The sequence below is a fragment of the Protopterus annectens genome, chromosome 15.part0 (assembly GCF_019279795.1).
Source record: "Protopterus annectens isolate FY-2018-M chromosome 15.part0, PAN1.0, whole genome shotgun sequence".
NCBI classification, from domain to species: Eukaryota; Metazoa; Chordata; order Ceratodontiformes; family Protopteridae; genus Protopterus; species Protopterus annectens.
The window spans coordinates 392,839,112-392,860,088 of NC_056749.1; the positions used below are offsets into that span (position 1 = coordinate 392,839,112).

Genomic DNA, 20,977 nt, shown 5'->3' on the forward strand with positions numbered 1-20,977 from the left:
ATAGAAATGCGCAATGAAACATTTAAATGCATCACTTTTAGATTTGCTAAAAGAAGAAAATGAAAAAGCATGCTGTTGTAGTACATTTTTTATTTTTGCATTTATGTAGTCAATGAAATTAACATATACAATTCACAACTCAAGAATTCAAGGGGATAGGAAGAAAGAGAGAATACGTTTTCACCAAGAAGTTGAGGAATAGGTTTAATACCAGGCAATAATATCTGGTAACAATGTTCATATGTAGTCTTTTGTTATACACATTTTTTTGCCATTACTTCCTAATAACTATCTTCATTTATTAAAATAGAAGGCATTAATCCTAAACAAATCTTGGCACTCACTAGTTGGATATTTAGGTCTATTCTGACACTTCAGATTATAATGGGTCCTTATCAGTTCAGTGAAAAATCAGTTATTATATATAATAATTAATTAGTATATATTTTAAATGGCATTTTCAGTGCACTTGCATCAAACATGCCATTCTACAAATTTTTCATACTGAGACCACGGTACAGTGAAGATCAGGAAACTTGTCCTTTCCCCACTGTAGTGTGATCCTGGAGTCGGTATATATAATTAGTGTGGGGTGTGGGGAGCTGTAGCAGAATTCGATGAACGCCATTTCTGATGAAATGCCGTTCCTTGAAGTGTCACTTTCATGAAGTGATTATAGACTCTATTTTAACATAGTCAGCTGCCAGTTTACAGTACAGGAATCCAGTAAACCAACCCCAAAATATACTTGGCGTATTTATAGCTGCTTGGACAGCTGGGACAACCCTGGACTATATTGCCTGAGTATTCATAAATAATAGTGGTAAAGGAATACTGTGTTAAGGCTTATAAACAGTGAAATGGAAGCAACATGGTGGGCTTCTGTTTGGAAGGATCTATGGTGGTCATGGTGGTTGACAGAAAGAATTAAAAAATGACTTTCATTATTTTATTGGGATGCTTGTTGAACAGACTATGGGTAAAGTGTACATAGAAATGTGTTCCCATGCGCATGCACAGTATAATATATAATAGGAGGGCTGTGAAAGTCAATCAAATCTATGTCATTCTTTTGTCAATATATGAATCAGTGGGCATCTCTCTAGGGTTAGTGTTCAATGTCTGTGTGTAATAGCATGTTGTGTGGTAGGAATTTTCTTAGATTAACAGATGTGCACCTGGACACTAAAGGACAAAATGGGAGATGTGGGGTAGGTAGTCTGATCTCAAGAAATGATTTGCATTTAGTTGTTGCAAAAGACTTTTCTTGCTGCTGAGTTCAATTTTGAACCTTTGCATGATGGTGAATGAAACTATACCACTTAGCACAGGTTTCAATAAAATAAAAACTTTCTTTTTCACTCATGTATTTATTTATTAACAATCTGCATGTAGATGCTTTTAACAACCATAAATGTTAACAGATTCATATGATATGTAACTTGGAGGTGTGTAACTCAGAAAGGAAGGATGCAACTTATTAATAACATACAAGTAACCATTAAATGTCCACAAACTCCAAATATCCACATAAATCGAACTGGAACAACAAAGCCACCATGTAAATACTTCGTTCTTCACACGTTTATTAAAATAATAAAAACACTAAAAAAATCAGTTAAGCACTTTCGTTCTACACCAAGAACTTCTTCAGAACTGAATAACATTCACTTCAAAACTACACATATACCATCCACCCCAGCCCTTGATCACATGCTTTTAATTAACCAAATTATCATAAGGAGACTCTGAACATATTGTCCATCACTGAGTATCATGTCATTAAGATGAGAGGCTTGCTAAAGTTGCATTGATCTCTTCACTGTTATTTTTACTTTAGTATATGCAGTACATGTTTAATTGTACCTACAAATAGACTGACAGACAATAACTTGGATAGGACATCTGGCACTGATGGTGCTAGGTGTGTGGGAGGAATGGCATACAGTGCATCTCAGAATACTGAGCTACTATGATTCTCCAGAACATTAAACTCTGCATGGTTCAAAGGAAACAACATGCCAGTATCTCTACCAGAATGTGCTGACAGCAATACAGACAAATCATAAATTGTATAATATGTGGAGGAGTTACAGGACAGATAAAAACTGAAGTTCTGATACTGTTTAGACCCCTGAGAGGATTTTCAGTTTTATCAGGCCTATCTGATGGTACAAAACTGTGTTGTTAGCATAAAACAAGGAGAACAGTCTCTTACACTCTCGATAAACAATGATCTTCAGAAGACTTTCTAAGAACTATGATTGCAAAAGCATAGATCATCCTGAGGTAGTGATGTAGTACATGGAGATGAAATAATATCCAAGGGGAAGGCAAGATTGAAAGCTTCGTTTTCTTCTATTCAGTCTAAGTAAATGACTTCGGAGCAGACAAATTAATTCTTCCCCCAATTGTTTATTCTGCAGTTGTATTCATTTTTTTACTAATGCCTTTAATAGTTCACATTAAATTTAAACACTGACAATTAAGCAGCAACATTTCCTGTATTAAGTAGCTCAGGGATTATCATATACCTTATCGTCACCTAGTTTGCTCATAATTCTCAAACACACATTTTACCTAATTTATTGCAATAATGAGCTAGCCTGATCTAGCTTGAAGGCACATGCATAAGATTTGAACATAAAACAGGTTTACAAATGTCAGCTGAAATGCATTTCAGATGGATACCTATTTGTAGACCATTTATCCGGTGATTGCTTTGCTTTATCATCTCTAGGTACAACTTAGATGTATCTTGCAGACTAACGCAGCCTACTTCTTGTCCTTGCTACATGCAGACATTACTTCACAGCATCTCTGAAACATGTAACAATGTGCGGCAGCTTTCCCGACACACAAGTTTGTCCCCATATAAAAGACCAGGAGAAAGGAATTTTACCAGGTGTAATACTTCCGGTCTCCTTCTAAAATGGGTAAACAAGACAGAGCAAACAACAATATGCTTTCATTTCATGTCATTATTGAAAAGACCAGTATTAATACCATATTATATAAGGTAAATCAGAAAACTATAGCAGCCTCTTCGTTTAGAATTGATTATCTATTCCTGCCAAGCAAAACTGTCACAGAGCTTACAACAACAATCTTCATCAGATTCCAGTATGCTACCGGCTAGTGAATGTAAGACTTTTTTTCTATTTTCCTTCTTTAATGTGTGTGACAGCTATACGTCTTAACTGTCTGTTAGGTAAGTTAACAAAATTTGAATGAATTTGGAATTAAAATATGCATCAGTCCTTTGCGAACTGCTAGGTATAGAGAAGATCTATGACTTGTTGAAAATGAATTCACTAAATCCTTCAGTAACTATGAGCCAGTCCTTTGCCATATATGGTTGGAGCTCTGACAATGGCTGAGATAATACCAGTTAGAGACTTAGGCACTGGAGGAACTGGGTGAGGCGGTGAGGGCAGGTAGAAGTGAGTACCCAAAGGCAGCTCAGCCATCTTGGGGGATGGGAAAGGAAGTGCAGCCTAATGCTTTCATTTTTTATTCCAGAGGAACTGGAATATTTTAAATTCTATTGTATTTTATGTTGGTAAAATGGATTTTGCTGCTCAATTGATTTAATTAATAGACTTTATCAATTTACTTTAATTGCTGACTTGATGATATACTATTTAAATGTTATGATTATTCTGTTTGAATGTATAAGTCTGAAGAAGTGGTCAGTTACAGATTGTGAAAGCGCTTACTTTGTGTATTAAACAATGCTGGTTTCAACTGTATACTCTTCAGTTGCGGTCTGTTCGATTTTTTATTATATTTTTGAGGCTCTCTGGTGAAAACCGAGCATCTACTCAGTTATAGAACAGTTTATTCTCTATATTTACAATGTAATTGGGTGAAATAACTATGAGAAATAGGTCTATAGGATAGGAGATTAAGACATTTGATTAGACTGCATACCTCTCAACCTCTTACAGCAAGAAATCTGGACAAAGCCATAAATAAAAGTGGGACAAAGGCCCAAAAATAGGGACACTTTTTAAATATTGCTATTACAAACTTAGAAAGTTGATAGAATTACAGGTTTTGCATTCGAATGATTTTTTAAAGGGTATGAAGTCGGAAACTTAAATGTCTGTCATTATTTTCTAACTTTCATCTTTAATGATTTGGCACTAATTTGCCAGAAAACCCAATTTTTATGAAAAACCGACCAGAAATATGAACAAAAATCTTGACAGTCTGCGAAAATCTGTACAGTTGAGAGGTATGAACAGATTAAATAAGGGAGTTAGCATGAAGGATATGGAAGCATGTGAAAAGAATGAAACATTTGTACATTACACTCGTGTAGTACATGAATAGAGCCAAGAGTTGGAAAGGAATGTGAAGGCTTAAATTAAAGGATGTTAGTCATTTCCCTGATAGCGGCCAGGATGGAGTTCCAAACTTTGGCAACACAGTGGGAGAATATAAGTTTTGTCACATAGAATTTTTTAATTTATAGATCTCAGGTAGTTACGTGTCAGCAGAGGGGTCTATTTGGAAGATAGAGACTTCCCTTACTATGGAACAGGGTCCCGATCTACATAAGTAAACAACCATACGCTCCGCAAGGATGGCATGCAGGGTCAAGCCAACAATGTAAACCATCAACGGCCAGCAAAAAACAATAGTGAACATGCAGTAATGAAGAAATAATGATTATTTATTTAAAATTCCTTCAAATCCAGATCGGTTTTGGCTATTCAGCCTTTATCAATGAATACAATAAAGTTTTTTTGAATGAAATGAAGCAGTCTGCATTTATACTAGTCTCTGATTACCTGGAAGCAATATTACAGCACCACCCAGTCGCTGGAGTAACAAAGTGCATGTTCCATTCTTGATTAAAGCATATGACCAGTGACATAAAAATGCCAGAGGTGTAGATATTAAGTCATATTTTTAAAGATAAAAATCAAAGCTCTGGAAGTAAGCCATTATATGTCATACATATTACAAGGTAATAGACCAATACCATAGTCACTATTTGTGAATGCATATCATAGTGTAAAAAAGCAGAAAATATATACCACTATCACTCTTCAAGAGGAACCTTGATGAGTGGATGGGTAACAGAAAGTTCACACTGGGGATCACACCAACAGCACTACTAGATAGGGGCTAAGGGTACTAGCTGCTAGTACAAGGGTCTAGGGAACTACTAAAGGGGCGGTGAATACCGCACAATGTGGCTGGGCTAATATATGCATTTGGGCAGATAGCCCAGTACCAATCTATGAACCTATAGTGGTGGAGGATGTTGCTGATATCCTGGCATGAAGAAGGGTTATATATTATTTTGTGAACTAGGCAAAGTTGTGTGAATGCTGGTGATGCGGGTAATTCAAGCCAGTTTAATGATGTAAAGCAGAGCAGTGACTGATATGGCAGGACTGATTACCTGCAAATCTTACAACTTTATTATAGTTTAGATTTTAAAGTGGACTGTAAATTGGTTAAGATGGGACAGCCATAAGGATCAGAAGGTAAAATATAAGTGCTGGCAAGAGTTGTTTTAGTGGAATTGGTAATATCACTCCAGCCATCCTGGAGCAAGATATTAGAGCTGTACTCCCCTTTCATCTGTGCACATTTACATGCACCAATACATGACATCATTGGGGTGGGTTAATTAATTATTTATTCATTTATTTGTTCATTTATTCATTCATTCTTTGTTGAGCAGGTTAGTCCCACTAGGATAGTGACCTCTTTTGGGGGAGACTCAAGGTGGCATTTATACTACGATGAGAAATTTAGACAGGACATCTCCCTCCTCTTTTAAATGGGTGTTATGGGATCTTTTACATCTACCAGCGCTACCAACAACTCAAACACATGGAACCTCAGTTTAACATCTCACCCAAAGGATGACACACTCAGAAGTGTGGCACCGCCTTATGCTTCTCTGCAGTGTCAGCTGTTCAGCTATTGGATGTGGCAACAGAACTCCCAGACTTCTGTACCAAAGATGATTGGATTATCATTGCATGACTGACACTGACAAGGTGTTCTAAAGTTATCCTAAAAATGCTTTTTATCACTAAGGTGCTATACATTCTGAGGCATATCAGTTCCCTCTCTAATAGCTGACTGACTAAAGTTCAAAGACTGGAGACTCGTTTTATTTTTTTATATCAAAAGACAAAGAAATCACAAACCAGCACTGTTCTCAATATAAAAGAAGGGGTGGGTCCTGGCAGACCTGATTCCAAGTGGTATGCATCAGTGCTGTAGCATTATCCATACATTTACAAGTTATAAGTCCAGATGACAATTCATTGTGGGACAAACTTCAGGCAAGTATTCTTGAAGAATTATATGCAGAACTATTTTCTCGTACATTATCTCCTAGCTTATCTTAAATCCTGACATTACATTTTAGCCTTTCACTTGGCCTGGCAGTACTTTCAAAAACATACTGCTATGCTATATTTCTTTGGTTTGAACATCCCACACTGGGGGCATGCAGATCAGAAGAAAGATGGATTGGATGTTCGTGGGTATACAAAATCTCACTGATGCTTCAAATGGATTTAAGTTGGTGTTTGCATGCTTCACCTTTTACACCAGAAGACTGGCTTATATACCTGGGCATTTCATGGTGTTTTCAACTGCCTCATATGTTTGTAACCTCTGCAATGGTGCTGATAATTAGGGCAGACCCCCATACAGCTAGGAGTGATTGGTAACAGACAAAAGAGCAGAATAATGGACTGTTCAGCAAACTCCCTTTAAACTGTTTCCTGTAGCAAACAAATACTTGGCAAGTTCCTGCTCCCACATAAAAAAATACATTTTAATTCATCCTGAAAGGAGTCTTTTGTTGAGTAGTCCACGTATGTCTGTATCGTGTAACTGAAATGAGATATGGTGAATACTGCTTTAGTAAAATTAGTTTCCACAAAAAAAATGAGATCTTATTCTGCTCTTTTTTTCATGTAAGAATGATTCTGTTACAGTGCTACAATAATGATTGTGTGAAAAACACTAAAAATCAACGTACTTTTTAAATTTTATACTTGTATATATATTTTGTATCTATGTATACTTTTGTTATTTTATACACCTAACAGTATGTAGTAAGCACAGAAAAATGGTCACACAAAAGATGCCTACAGCAATATTTGATTTAGGGACTTTGGTCTGGTTACATTATTTTGATGAAGTTATAGAATATGTAAGAGAATATATATATATATATATATATATATATATATATAGATATATATATATATATATAGAGAGAGAGAGGGAGAGAGAGAGAGTCGGGAGTATATATATATATATATATATATATATATATATATATAGAGAGAGAGAGAGAGAGAGATGCATAACCTGCATTAAAATAACATTGCTTACTTATAGGAGGAAAAAGTACCATGTATCATAAAGTGTGCTGTAAAATGTTTGTACTTTTCATTTAATTTAACATGTTGAAAGTCCTGTCTTGTCTGTAAGTTTTCATAATTCTGTAACTGAAATGTATCACAGAAAGATATGTATATACAGTGCTCTGTAACACTGAGGGCAGAATTGCAATAGCACTACTTGTAATATAATATTCAGAAAATACTATATGGCAAGGTAACATCAAAATGTCAACATGAACCTTAACGGCAATTTGTATTTTACATGGTATTGTGCTTACTGCTTATGCAGTGTGAGAAGCAGGAGCGTGTGACCCAAAATAGAATCTATGCTGAATATGTCATTTCCCCATACAGCCAGCCACATGTCAGTTTAGGATTCAGAATATAGATTAAGTCACGCTACTGGTGTTGCCATTTTTGTTTTTATCTTGAGGCTGAAAGCTCATAATCAACAGTTTAGTTATTTTTTTTTTAATGAAAGAGAACAGCAGTGGTGCACAGCTGCAAAATTGAATTCTGTGGTTTAACAGCTATTTTTTATATTACAGAAACTCTTTTGAAATAAATAACTTAACATCAAATATATATTACTTTTCAGATTCTGTAGTTATAATACAGGAATGGATTTACTTCTGAAAACAACTTGCTGAAACAATAATACTCCATTTCTCTTTTTCTGAATTATTACTTTACCGAGTAGTCATTCATCTTGATGTAAGCTAAACAGGGGTAAATTTACAAATGCTGGAACAATACTACTTTTTTAGCATAGTTAAAATGAAGTTCAAATAAGTTGCATTGTTTGTCTTTCTCTGTTATTGGTGTTTGCTTCAATGAACTCGCATTTAACATGGACACAAAGATGCAAACGTATTTGTAGACCAAGCAATAAAAGGATGCATTTACTCCATTGTGTACACTTACTAACCAGTTTAGATGCCTAACAACAGTTAACCCTAAATGCGAGGTCTTATCATACAGAAGACAATGTCTTAACTGAACTCATCAGCATCACAATATGTATTAAACTGGATAAATGATCATTGCACCTGTCTGCACCACTGTAGTGAGCTGTAAACAAGGTCAGATTTCTGACCCATGAATTCTTTATGCAGATGTTTGATATAGGTTCATAGGTCTCTAGTAGGCTAATGGCCCTGGAGCCTTTACAAGCTTAGCCCATAGGATTACCCTGGCATCATTCCACCAGACCTTAGTTCCCAGTGTCTGTGTCGAGTAGAGCCATTGGAGTGATCCCCAGGGTGAATTGTCTATTTCCCATCCACTCATCAAGATTTCTCTTGAAGAGGTCCAGTGAGGTGCTCTGTTTGACATGTACGGAAAGTCTATTTCATAGCAAGGGGAGTCTCTAGGTTATGAACCTGTCCCTCCGGCATGTTCTGTTGATCATGGTAGTGAGGTTGAGGTCTCTGGAGCGTGTGGTGCGGCGGGACTGGGATTTCTTTATATGTAGCATTTCTAACAGAGCTGGGTCAGACATGGCTTTGTAAGTCATGTAGAGATCACCTCTAAGTAGGCAATATGAGACAAATAATAGTTGGAGTTTTTTGAGTCTGTCCATATAGGACACCTGTTTAAGGCCTAGGATCCTCTTTATGAGGTACTTTTGCAGCCTGTCCAGTTATTGTAAGTGTCTAGTGAGGTACATGCCAAATGGGGGATTGTACTCAATGAATGGGCTAATGAGGGAAGAGTAGAGGGAGACAATGACCTCTCTCTTCCTGGATGCAAAATCTTTAGTAATGAGATGTGCCACATAGAAGGACTTTCTGACCACGGTGGCAATGTGGTGGTCAAAAGAGAGGTTGCTGTCAGCCTGTGTTCCCAGATCTCTTATAACGCCTTATATGTTCAGTGGGATACCATCGATGTGGTAATTCATGGGAATTGGGCTTTTCCCAAAGTGGATGATGACACATTTTTTGGCATTGAGCTTAAGGCCATGGTTCTGACACCAGTCGTTGGTCTCAGTGAGGCCTTTCTGTAGGATGTCAACATCACTTGGGGAGTTAATAATGGCTCCCAACTTGCAATCATCTGCGAGCTTTGTCAGTCAGAGTCTTCATGTTGGCCTGGACTTCAGAGAAGTAGATACCAAACAGGAGAGGACCCAGGATCGATCCCTGTGGGACTCCACTCGTGACTGGTCGGCAGTCTGACTTGGAGTCGGCTACTTTCACATTGTGGGTTCTGTGAGCCAGTTTGCAACCCACCTAGTGATATAGGGGTTGATGCTTAGCTTAGTGAGTTTTTCTATGATTCTTGAGTGAGGACTTAGTGAGATTTTCCTATAATTCCTGAATGGGGTGCATGGCAGAATTGCCACCTTTTCAGATACTTAAATTAGGACACTTCTTACTGAGATTTGAGCTTTTGCAAATCAAACCATATTCACAAACTATACAAAAGGCATACTTTTACTTTTTTACCAAAGTGAAATTTATTTATTGAAAAATATCTGTTGTTTCTGTTGTATTGATATCATCCTATGGGGTCTATATCAAAATCATGAAAGATGGAAACCGTGAATACAAATACGTCGACACGTAAAGAGCGAACTACCATAAGAGCGAATCACCTAGTGAGCGAAAACCAAAACATCGAATAGATTTCCCTAACCAACAGCACAATGCAGGTATATCTAAACTAAGTACAAAAAAGTAACATAACACACTTTTGCAAGGGGGCAAGCCCCCATGCACCCCACACTCCCCTACTTAAATATACCAACAGCGACATTGCACTACAGTGGGGAAAAGGGTATATTCCCTTATCCCCAGAATTGCACTTGCTGGCCAAATGAATCCATTCGATGTTTTAGTTTTCACTCTTTACGTGTTGACGTATTTGTATTCGCGATTTCCGTCTTTTGTGATTTTGATATAGACCCCATCCTATGATATATGTGACATAAAATAACATAGTTATTGCAGTATATAGTAAAAAAATAGAACAGAATATAAGGACATTTGCCATTTTTTCATGTTTTATTTCAGGTCGTAGCTTTCCAAATTTTATTTAATTTAATTTCATTGTTAACCAGGTAATAGACTGGACACAAATGTGCCTTGTCAGGGGGATCTGGGTGGAAAGCCTGATTAAGTGACTTTCTCAGAGTCACACAATAGATAGGTAGAGGTGAAAGGAATCAAAGCATACACCCTGGTCTACGGGAAGTGACTTTTAACAATTTAGAGTTTTAACACTTTGTACTAACTGCCAAGCTTCCTCAACTTTTCCATTACTGTCCAGGTTTCTGTGCTGTTGAGAAGAATTGGTCACTTGAATGTGTCATGCACATTACTTTTCAGCTTCTTTAACATTCTTTTGTAATACACTAACCTGGATACTCTGTGACAGCTGGCTGCAGCACCTCTGTCTCAAGCTTTTACCTCCTCATTCAGTCGTACTTTCTCCTCAGTCACTCATCTGAGATACTTGAAGAAGTTAACCTGTTTCATCTCACATACTTGAAGATGCTAGCCTGTTTCATCTCAAATACTTGATGTTAGCCTGTTTCATCTCACATACTTGAAGATGTTAGCCTGTTTCATCGCACATACTTGAACATGTTAGCCTGTTTCATCTCAAATACTTGATGTTAGCCTGTTTCATTGCACATACTTGAAGATGTTAGCCTGTTTCATCTCACATACTTGAAGATGTTAGTCTGTTTCATCTCACATACTTGAAGATGTTAGTCTGTTTCATCTCACATACTTGAAGATGTTAGTCTGTTTCATCTCACATACTTGAAGATGTTAGTCTGTTTCATCTCACATACTTGAAGATGTTAGCCTGTTTCATTGCACATACTTGAAGATGTTAGCCTGTTTCATCTCACATACTTGAAGATGTTAGCCTGTTTCATCGCACATACTTGAAGATGTTAGCCTGTTTCATCTCACATACTTGAAGATGTTAGCCTGTTTCATCTCCCATACTTGAAGATGTTAGTCTGTTTCATCTCACATACTTGAAGATGTTAGCCTGTTTCATCTCAATGACAAACTGTAAAAAGTACCGAAGCAAAGAATGAGATGACCACACAGTCAGATGATATTTTAGCTTTCTTCCACTTTAATAACACGTGGACTTCTTCAGAAAAACCAGGACGCCTCCCTACATTGTTCGGGCTGCCGGAGTTTTTTGTTTCGTTCCTGTTTCATCTCACATACTTGAAGATGTTAGCCTGTTTCATCTCACATACTTGAAGATGTTAGCCTGTTTCATTGCACATACTTGAAGATGTTAGCCTGCTTCACCAGTTTCCCTTCTATCTCAGTTTCCATCTTCTTATACTTTTACTCATTTGCTGCCAGGACACCTGCCTCGTCTGCACTCACTTCATCCTATGTGCTTTTCGTTTTTCATTCCAGCCCTATGTCATTTGTTAAAGCTCTTGGTCAGAGTTTACTTGTAGTGCATATTGTCTGCATACAGCACCTTTGTTGATATATTCCCTCCATCCTGTTTACTAATGTAGTCTATCACAAGTATGGACATCAGTGGGCTCAGAGATGCACCCTGAAGCACACCCACTTTCAATGGAAACTCCCATGATTGTCCGAACACTGTTCATACTTGCATCATTGCATTCTTATACATTGTCTGCACTAATCTGTAGAATGGTTACCACACTTTGATACATTGCAAGGACGGAACCTTGCCATATGCTTCCTTCAAGTCTAGCTACCAAGTTGGACTCCTTCCTCATCTCTCTTCCTTTCCACTGTCAGCCTCACTGCAAACACGGAGTCAGTTATTCTGCATCTTGATCTGAATCTGAACTGCCCATCTGTCATTTTAATTTGTACTACTCTGCATATTTGTTTGCCAGTCACCTTACCCAACACTTTCACACAGTGTGACAGGAGTTTGGTACCTCTGTACTGTACATACTTAAGCATGCCCCATTCTTGTATGCCAGCACTAGAATGCTTATTGTCCACTCATCATGAATACACCTTTCTCACCATACCATAATTAATGCCCTCAGGAGCCATTTCTCCTCTATCTCACCCAACAGTTTGATCACATCTGACATGATTTCACCTGAACCTTTTGTTTTCCATAACTTCATTTTCCTTAGTGCTGTTTTTAAATCTTCAGTGCTCGGTTCTTCTTCCTTTTTCATTGCAGGCTGTGCATGGAGTGTATAGTTTCTATAGAGTTTACTTCATTGATGGTCTGCTGGAAGTACTTCTTCCTTCTGCTTTGGATGTCCTCTGGACCAGTGAACATGGTGTTGCTAGCATCAATTATGAATGGTGTCAGATGAATATTTTCTTTGTTTTTTGTCTTTGGCTTGCAACCTAATAGTTTCTTTCTGTCATCTGCTTAGTTGCTTTCAGACAGTACGTCGAGTTTCGCTGAAACCTTGCAGCTGATGTCCTAGCGTATTTGCTCACCAAGCAATATTATTTCTTAGCCAGGTCCATGTTTTCTATCTCCCAGCTTTTTTATGCCACCTTTTTTCCTTTGATAACATGGATTTCTGCTTGCTGCCACTACCTTTCCTCATGTACCTTACTTTCATACATGACTTGGTTTTGTATCTATTCTATAGTCTTCACAATTGTTGTTTTGAGAAACTGCTATTTCTTTGACTCTACCTATCTCCTCTTCCTCCCGAGGTGCTAGAGTCCAGTGTATTTCTTTGAATGCCTGTACTTTTGCTCCACTCAACTTCCAGGCCTTCAGTTTAGTTACTGTTGACCTTACAGTCTTCTCTGACCACTGCTTGCAAGTGATTTTGGACGCCAGAGGCTTATGCTGGAAGTTGACTTCTTCACTGGGAATGATTTTGCAGTCTTTAATTTTAACCTAATGCCCCTGCATTACTACTAGTAGAAAATCTACCTGAGTTGCCTGTTGACCTGTCTTGCTTGTGATCTTGTGGATCTCATTCACAGAAGTTATCTATAGGACCCCTTCTATTTGCCACATGGCCCTTACCTCCTGCCTGACTAGCGTGTAAGCCCTAAGCCTTCAGCCAAACACCTTTCTCTTAGGGGACTTCAACTACTCCATCAAGTGGGAAACTTGTGCATCCCCAAAACATGTATGCCCAGTGATTTCTGTATTTCATAAATACTAACTGGACCACCTAGACTGCACCCCAATTAGTCGAGACAAAACCCTGGATGTGGTTCTCATCAATATGGGACAACTCTGATGCATACCAATTGCAACATCTCCCCTAGTCAAATTGGACCATAAATCAGTCATATTCACCATAAGAATTAATCTGGAAGCATATTCCAAAAACTCCATATTCAGAGATTGTGTTAAAACTAGCCTTTGAAAACTGAATGACAACCTGGCAAAATTAAATTTTCCCTTCTATCCTGATGATCCCTCTACAAATGTAAAATCCTTCACCTCCAAAACCTATGCACATATTAATCACTGCATAGAAGCATCTGCCCCTTGAGAAATTAATAGAATGCCAAACTTTAAAAAAAACCTCTGCTGGAACCCAAATATAAATAAGCTCCATAATAAAAAAAAAGAAAATAATAAAAGAAAAAAAGTTAATTGCATATAAAAATAAATATAAACCTTTAAATGTCAAATACACTTTTGCTAAATTTAACAGGGAACTCAATTCCTGATGGAATAAAAGCTAGATACAAGGGAAAACAGTCACCTGGGCAAACGATAACCAGACAGCCTCCTTTAACTATGTTAGAAGACACAGAAGTAATGATGAAAACTACATGAAGCAAATAGTAAATTATATCTTATATCCTAACCCTGAGAACATAGCCAATCTACTAGCAGGCAAATTTATCTCTAACTTCACCCCCTGACAACATTATCAAACCACATACCAGCATTCACACCAACCTCTCATACCTACCAGGAGCATGTTCTCAAACTACTACACAAGGCCAAGACTACTGCTTCTATGAGGCCTGATAACAAACCATGATGCCTTTTTGTCAGCTTAAAATAGGCTCTTCAATATCCAAAGAGGGTTTCTACCAGACAAGGACGGGACTGCAACAGTCATCTCCCTCCACAAAGGTGGAGCATCAGCTGACCCGGGCCACTATATACCTATACGTCTGACCAGCTTCATCTATAAGGCTAAGAAAAGGATCATTATAGAACTAATAAATAATGACATAGGAAGCCTACAAACTCTTGACCTGAACCAGTTTAGTTTTGTCAAGAGCAGATCCTGACTACTTAATTTGTTTGACTTCCTCAAAAAGGTTACCAAAGCAATGGCTAGGGAAAATCTGTACACATCGCATATCTAGACCTTGCTAAGCCATTTAACATCATCCCTCATTCAGGTGTAGTTGATAATCTCATCCAACTAAATGTGACTTCATATGTAACTCATTAAACAGTAAAGTGGCTCACAAACAGAATCCAGGAAATTATGGTAGGTGGGTAGGTGAGTAGATCTATCTTCTCCAAAAGACCTGTCATTAGCGGTGCACTTCATGGTTTGGTCCTTGGGCCACTGATCTTTGGTATATACTTCTTGGAGGTCAATTCTAATGTATAGGGCTTATAGTTGACCAAGTTTGTATTTGATACAATCATTAACTCTCTAGAAGTTTCCAAGATTCTGCAGTAAGGCCTTTCCAAAACAAATAGCTGGTGTCAAAACCACAGCCTAAAACTAAATGCCAAAAAATGTGTAATTGTATCATTGGGCAAGCATGTCACCCCCTTTAACTATCACATCAACAATACATCCCTTAAACACTGACCCAGTAATGAGCTGATGTTTGATCACTATGTATATACTGTTGTAAAGAAGTCCTTTTTCATAGCACAGCTTATTAGTAAGGGTATGGCATCCTGGTCCAGGGTGGTGATCACTGCTCTGTATTCTACACTCATTAGGCCAAGCATTTTATATAATGCCCAATTTGGTTTATACACAACACTTTCTCACTAAGAAAACTAAGGGACTAAATCACTAAAGCTACAATTATCATCTGAAAGCCCTACCTGTTTTTTTCTTCTTCTTGTTGATATCATACACGCTACTGAGGGGTGATCTCTGGTTTGCTTAAAGAGCTTCTACTGACCCCCCATCCTTTCAGGTTAAACATCTACAAGTCCAACAGTGGCAGAAATGCCCACTCAGGAGTTTTTATGTAACTTAATTAGAACTTGCTATAGGGATAGCTATATCTTGCAGAGAATGCCACTTCTGTTTAACCATTTTCCTCTCCATGTAAAGCAAGATATGTTCCTTACTCTATTCAAGTGCAATCAGAATGAGTAAATGGAAAAATGCAAGTCAACCTTTGGACTGGTACCCTTATCCATTATGCACAGGGGTAATGTAAAAATGTCTGCCCGCCCCTGGGTAATTGTACACTTCAAATAAAGTGTTCTAGGTTAAGTGTACTTAAAATACTAAGGCTAGAAACTTATAGAGATTGTATGGCTAGGCTTCTGTACCTATGAATGTATGTGCTGGCCACCATTAACCTATTTGTCAGACAGAAGCCTAGAATGGCCTCTCCTTTTTTATTCCTGTTGCCCCATCAATATAGACAAAGGCAGTCCTCATATGGATTTTCTGTCAGACCAAATATAAGCATTCAAACCACCCATTCTGAATACCAACTTATTTTGCCTGCTTTTTCTAGTAAGCCCTGCAACTGATGACTGAATACACTCTTCCTCATCAGCATAACTCTGCTGTGGGACACAGGCTGAAATTATGAATAATAATTTGATAACTAAGTTTGGAAGACGGTCTCTGTGTTATGCCTGGATGGTTCTTAGTAAAATATTCAGGGTATTATACTTAACACCAAACTGTAGCAACAACTGTAAACAAACTGGAATACCACCAAAAGAAACAACAGCCAGTGAAAATAATGTTTTATTTTCTTCTTCTATTCTCTAGCACCTCGGCTCACCAAAAGCCTTCAAGGAGTAACAGTTAACAACCATTCACAGTATATATACACCAATATCAACTCATTATACAATTAAATAATTAATTAAACAATCAATTATAAATCTAATTATCTAATTAAAAAACAATACATTAAATTACACTTTTCCAACAACATTCAGTATTTAACCCTTTAGGGGTTAACGTTTGATATTTTAAAATAAAAATCAACTCTTTCCTTAAAAGTTCATTTCTTATTCTACCTTCACTAGCTTCATTTCTAAGAACCTGTTCCAAAATAGTTACCCTTAAGCTATCACATTTGGAATTATGATGTTTTACAAAATGCTGCACCAAGGGACTTTCCATTTTATTAGTTTTAATGTCCCTTAAATGTTCCATAATTCTAATTTTGAACATTCTCTTAGTTTGGTCCACATAACATTTTTTGCAACCACATTGAATAATGTAAATAACTTGTTCTGTTCTACAACTAAAAAAAACATTAGATTTAAAAGTCATTCCATTAATATACGGAAAGACATTTTCTACATGAGCGCAAATTTTACATTTTCCACATGGTATTGTTCCTTTACTCATAATTTGTCCATATATTCTCTGCATAGGCTTCATAAATTTAGTGTGTATTATTATATCCTTAATGTTTCTCCCTCTCTTATAGGCAAACTTCAACTTATTTTTCATCAACTCATCCAGTTCTCTAAAGTTCTGTAAGAACTTCCAAAAATGTAGAATACATCTCTTGATGTCTTCACTACATATATTAAATGTAGAGACCATAAAAATTTTATCCAGGTCTTCTTTATTATTCATATCTACTACCTTATTTTGTTTTTTCCAGTATTGAGCTCCCCTGTTGTATCTTTTATTAAATATTTTATTTCTACTTAAGTTTATTAGTTGACTATCATATTGGCTTTTTATAAACATTTCTGTTGTATTCTTTACCTCCTTTAAAAAATCTTTTTCATTATTACAAATACGAGATATTCTTAAAAATTCACTATACGGTAAAGCTTCTAACGTATGCTTTGGATGACAACTGGTGCCCATCAAAAATTGGTTTAAACAATCAAACTTTCTATGTATGCTAGTAACTATAGGTTTGCCTATAATTCCTTGTAAATTAATATCCAAGAAGGAAACATTCTCACCACATTGTATACCATCAAACTTAATATTGAACCTATTAATTTGTATATCCTTAACAAATTTATCACTTTCCAATTTACCTCCCTTACACAAAAAAATCAAATCATCAATAAATCTAAAATAATATATCACATGTTTCTTCACAAACAAATGCGTGTAAATATATTCAGATTCCACCAATCCCATAAAAATGTTTGCATACATGGGTGCAAATGCTGCACCCATGGCTGTTCCTTGAATTTGGTGGAAAACTCTGTTATCAAAATAAAAATAATTATTTTCTAAACAGAATTTCACCAAATCAGTAATATAATGTATTAGTGGTGAATCTCCCATCTGTTTGTACAGAGCCTCTATTCCAAAAGCATTTCTAATATTGGTATAGAGACTTTTAACATCCAAAGTCAACCAGTGCATGTCTTCACACCAAATTGCATTCTTGATTCTATTTAAAAAATCAAACGAATCTTGTATGTAGGATGGAAGTTTTTTTGCTTCTTTTAGTAGCACATGATGTAATATCACCCCTAAATTATGCAAAAAGTAATTACTAGCCGAAACAATTGGTCTACCAGGAGGGTTGATTATATCTTTGTGTATTTTCCGTAAACAATAAAAATAAGCTGGGCTACACTCTTGGATATGCAACTTATTTTCAACATCCATATCTGACCAATAACCCAATCTTAAACCTCTATATATTAAATGTAAATAATTTTCCTTAGCTACTGATATAGCTTCTATGGGAACTACACAATATATAGACTCATCCTCTAATAGGTCCATACACATTTTATAGTATTGAGTATAATGCATGACTACAATTTTATTGCCTTTATCTAAGGGCTTTACTATTAACTCATTATGTTTAGAAAAATTCATTAATTCTGTCCATTCTTTTTTTGATAAGTTAAAATTCACATTTGCTTTATTTATACTGTCTATTATTCCATCAACTTCAAAACCAACCATTGTATAAAAATTTTTAATCCCTTCATGTATAAATGGTGGCATGAATTTAGTGTTAGTTTTAATTGTCGACGTATCTATCCTCCAACATTATTTATCCACTTAATTCCCCTGCACTTACTTCTAATGTAATCTAACCCATTAAAATGAATGTGTGAACAGCACTTTTTGGCTGAGTTAATTACCATGGCAGGCAGTAAGGATTTACTCAGTTGAGCAGAGCTATGAATTGCTTGACTATGGCTATGCATGTCACCACAGTCATTTCTGGGGGAAGAGTATTACAATTACAATATACCACTTCCATGGAATGCCTCATAAGTCATCTGCAATAGGCCAGAATGACAGTCCACCACAATGTTGCACCCAAGGGACATTCTGAGGTAGGGCTGTCTGTGAATTGGAAACACTGACTGATAACAGTAAAAAGGGCTTTCCTTTGGTGGTTACCATTTTGAATCCTGGCCATAGTCTCCCAGTTTTGCTTATGAGTGAAACGTCTGCACAACTTAAAGCTTATTAATTGCTGCCCTGCACTTAAGTCCACAGTTCCATCTATGCTGTGAGGTCTCAAAGTCATCTCAGTAGTTCAACATCCATCTTAAGCAATCAGTTAACCACAAGGCTATGTCAAATGGGGAACAAGGTGCACTACTTGAATTGAAGTGGTCGCCCTCCTCATGTATGTTAGCCCTCCTGATTACAAGTACAGGGTGTACAGACAATCTTGATATGTTATTAGTTTACTAGCCACTCATGATACACATAATGTATCATGTCCCAGTATGTAGACACTGAGTTTTTTATTACCCAGGCATAGTCACTTGCATTTTGTTTTAGCACTGAAATCTAGATGACATTTCTTTGACATTTCTTCTATGTTTGCATGCTATACAGCTCACACCACCCCCATTTTCCATGTCAGCTCTGCTTCAGATCATTATATACAAAGAGGCACATATGATTCAGTCCATATACAATGTCACAAATAGATAATTTGAAGAGGACTAGGCTTACAACTGAACTCTGCAAAAATGATGCTTAATCACCATGTCTCTGTTTACTATCATCATATGATTCTTGATGTTCAGTCAGGTTTTAATCCAGTATAATAAAACAACACATGCACCAGGGCTAGCTGACTTGTTTATTAATCTCTTTTGAGGATAGTAGTCAATTAAAAAGTTGTAGTTATTTATAATGATTACCAGCAAACAGAATGGACTTCACCAATGACCACAAAGCTATCAAATCTAAGATTTTACTTTGAACCAAATGGCACCTTTAAATTTGTATGATTTTACAAATTTTATAATTCTAATCCTGGTTTTGGATGGAGAAATCATATGAGTTACATCTGGCGTGCTGCCCTCTTTCTAAGGCTGAGAATAACTATGCTATAAATTTGAAATGCATGTCTGGCCCTTTGTCTACCATAGGTGCAGTACTGTACTCACTTTAATGCAGCTGCAGCCTGATCTAAATACCTAAATCAAGTTTAGTGATAGGATTTTTCTTTGCTAGGTGCAGGAATGAAATGAGCAGCTCAGTTTTGTATTGTTGCACATAATCTTATGAATCTACAGGAAAATTATAACTTAATTTTAAGGACATGCATGCACAATTAAACTTCTGAGGGCCAGGATATAATCATCGTATATGTTCTGCTCAGTGTTGCTTCTTGTACCTACACAATGGTTCTGCCTCACTTTCTCTTGTCCTTCCTCTGTTTATTTTCTCCTTGGACCTCTTCCATGACTAGCTTCTCTGCCGTCAAGCAGTGAGCATTTATAGGTCCACCACCTTGCCCAAGAAGTAGTACTTTCAGATGTTGACCTAAAACTGGACCCAATATGTGACAGACATGCCTGTGCTAATCACTCCGTATTTTTCCCCCACATTACATTCTCTGTCACAGGGGTTAATGGAAAGCAACAATGCTATAAACCCTCTGCTACAAAATATAATTAGGAGTTAGTAGCATATGTAAAAACAGGGAACTCACAATATATCAATAAACTGTATTTACATTTAAAGTCATTATGAAATTATCTTGTCACATTTAGAATAGCCACATTCATATTTCCCGTGTCCTCAGTATTTTTTCAGTGTTATGGATTCATTCCTGAAGAGATGCATCCAATTAATGAAACAATTAGACTTAAACAAGTAACAGAAATTGTGCCATTATGAATCTGCTTACAGTTATACAGCTTTGTGCACAATACCATGAGGAATGGCTCTCACTATTACCCCATTATTTATTAATGTTACACCTTGTGCAAGAAAGGTATTGCACCAGGCTGCATATTTACTGATGTTAAACAGACACTGTCATCACTCTATGCTACTTACGCAACAATAAATCTTATGAACATTAAACAAGAATTTCCACAATGTACAGATCTTATGTTTCCAGACTTATGCCAATGCATTTTATAGTTTTTCAGTCATCCATTATGCATCATGAGACAGTACCTACCATCAGGAGACTACAGAAACAGTCCATTATGTACTAGTTTTCATGAGCATTAGTACC

The 20,977-nt window shown here is 36.7% G+C and overlaps 1 protein-coding gene across 1 annotated transcript in view; it reads right to left on the minus strand.

Moving 5' to 3' along the window:
• Nucleotides 1-20,977, minus strand: part of LOC122789836 (connector enhancer of kinase suppressor of ras 2-like) — a 279,796-nt gene that overhangs the window by 23,965 nt on the left and 234,854 nt on the right. The gene's annotated exons all lie outside the window — the stretch shown is intronic.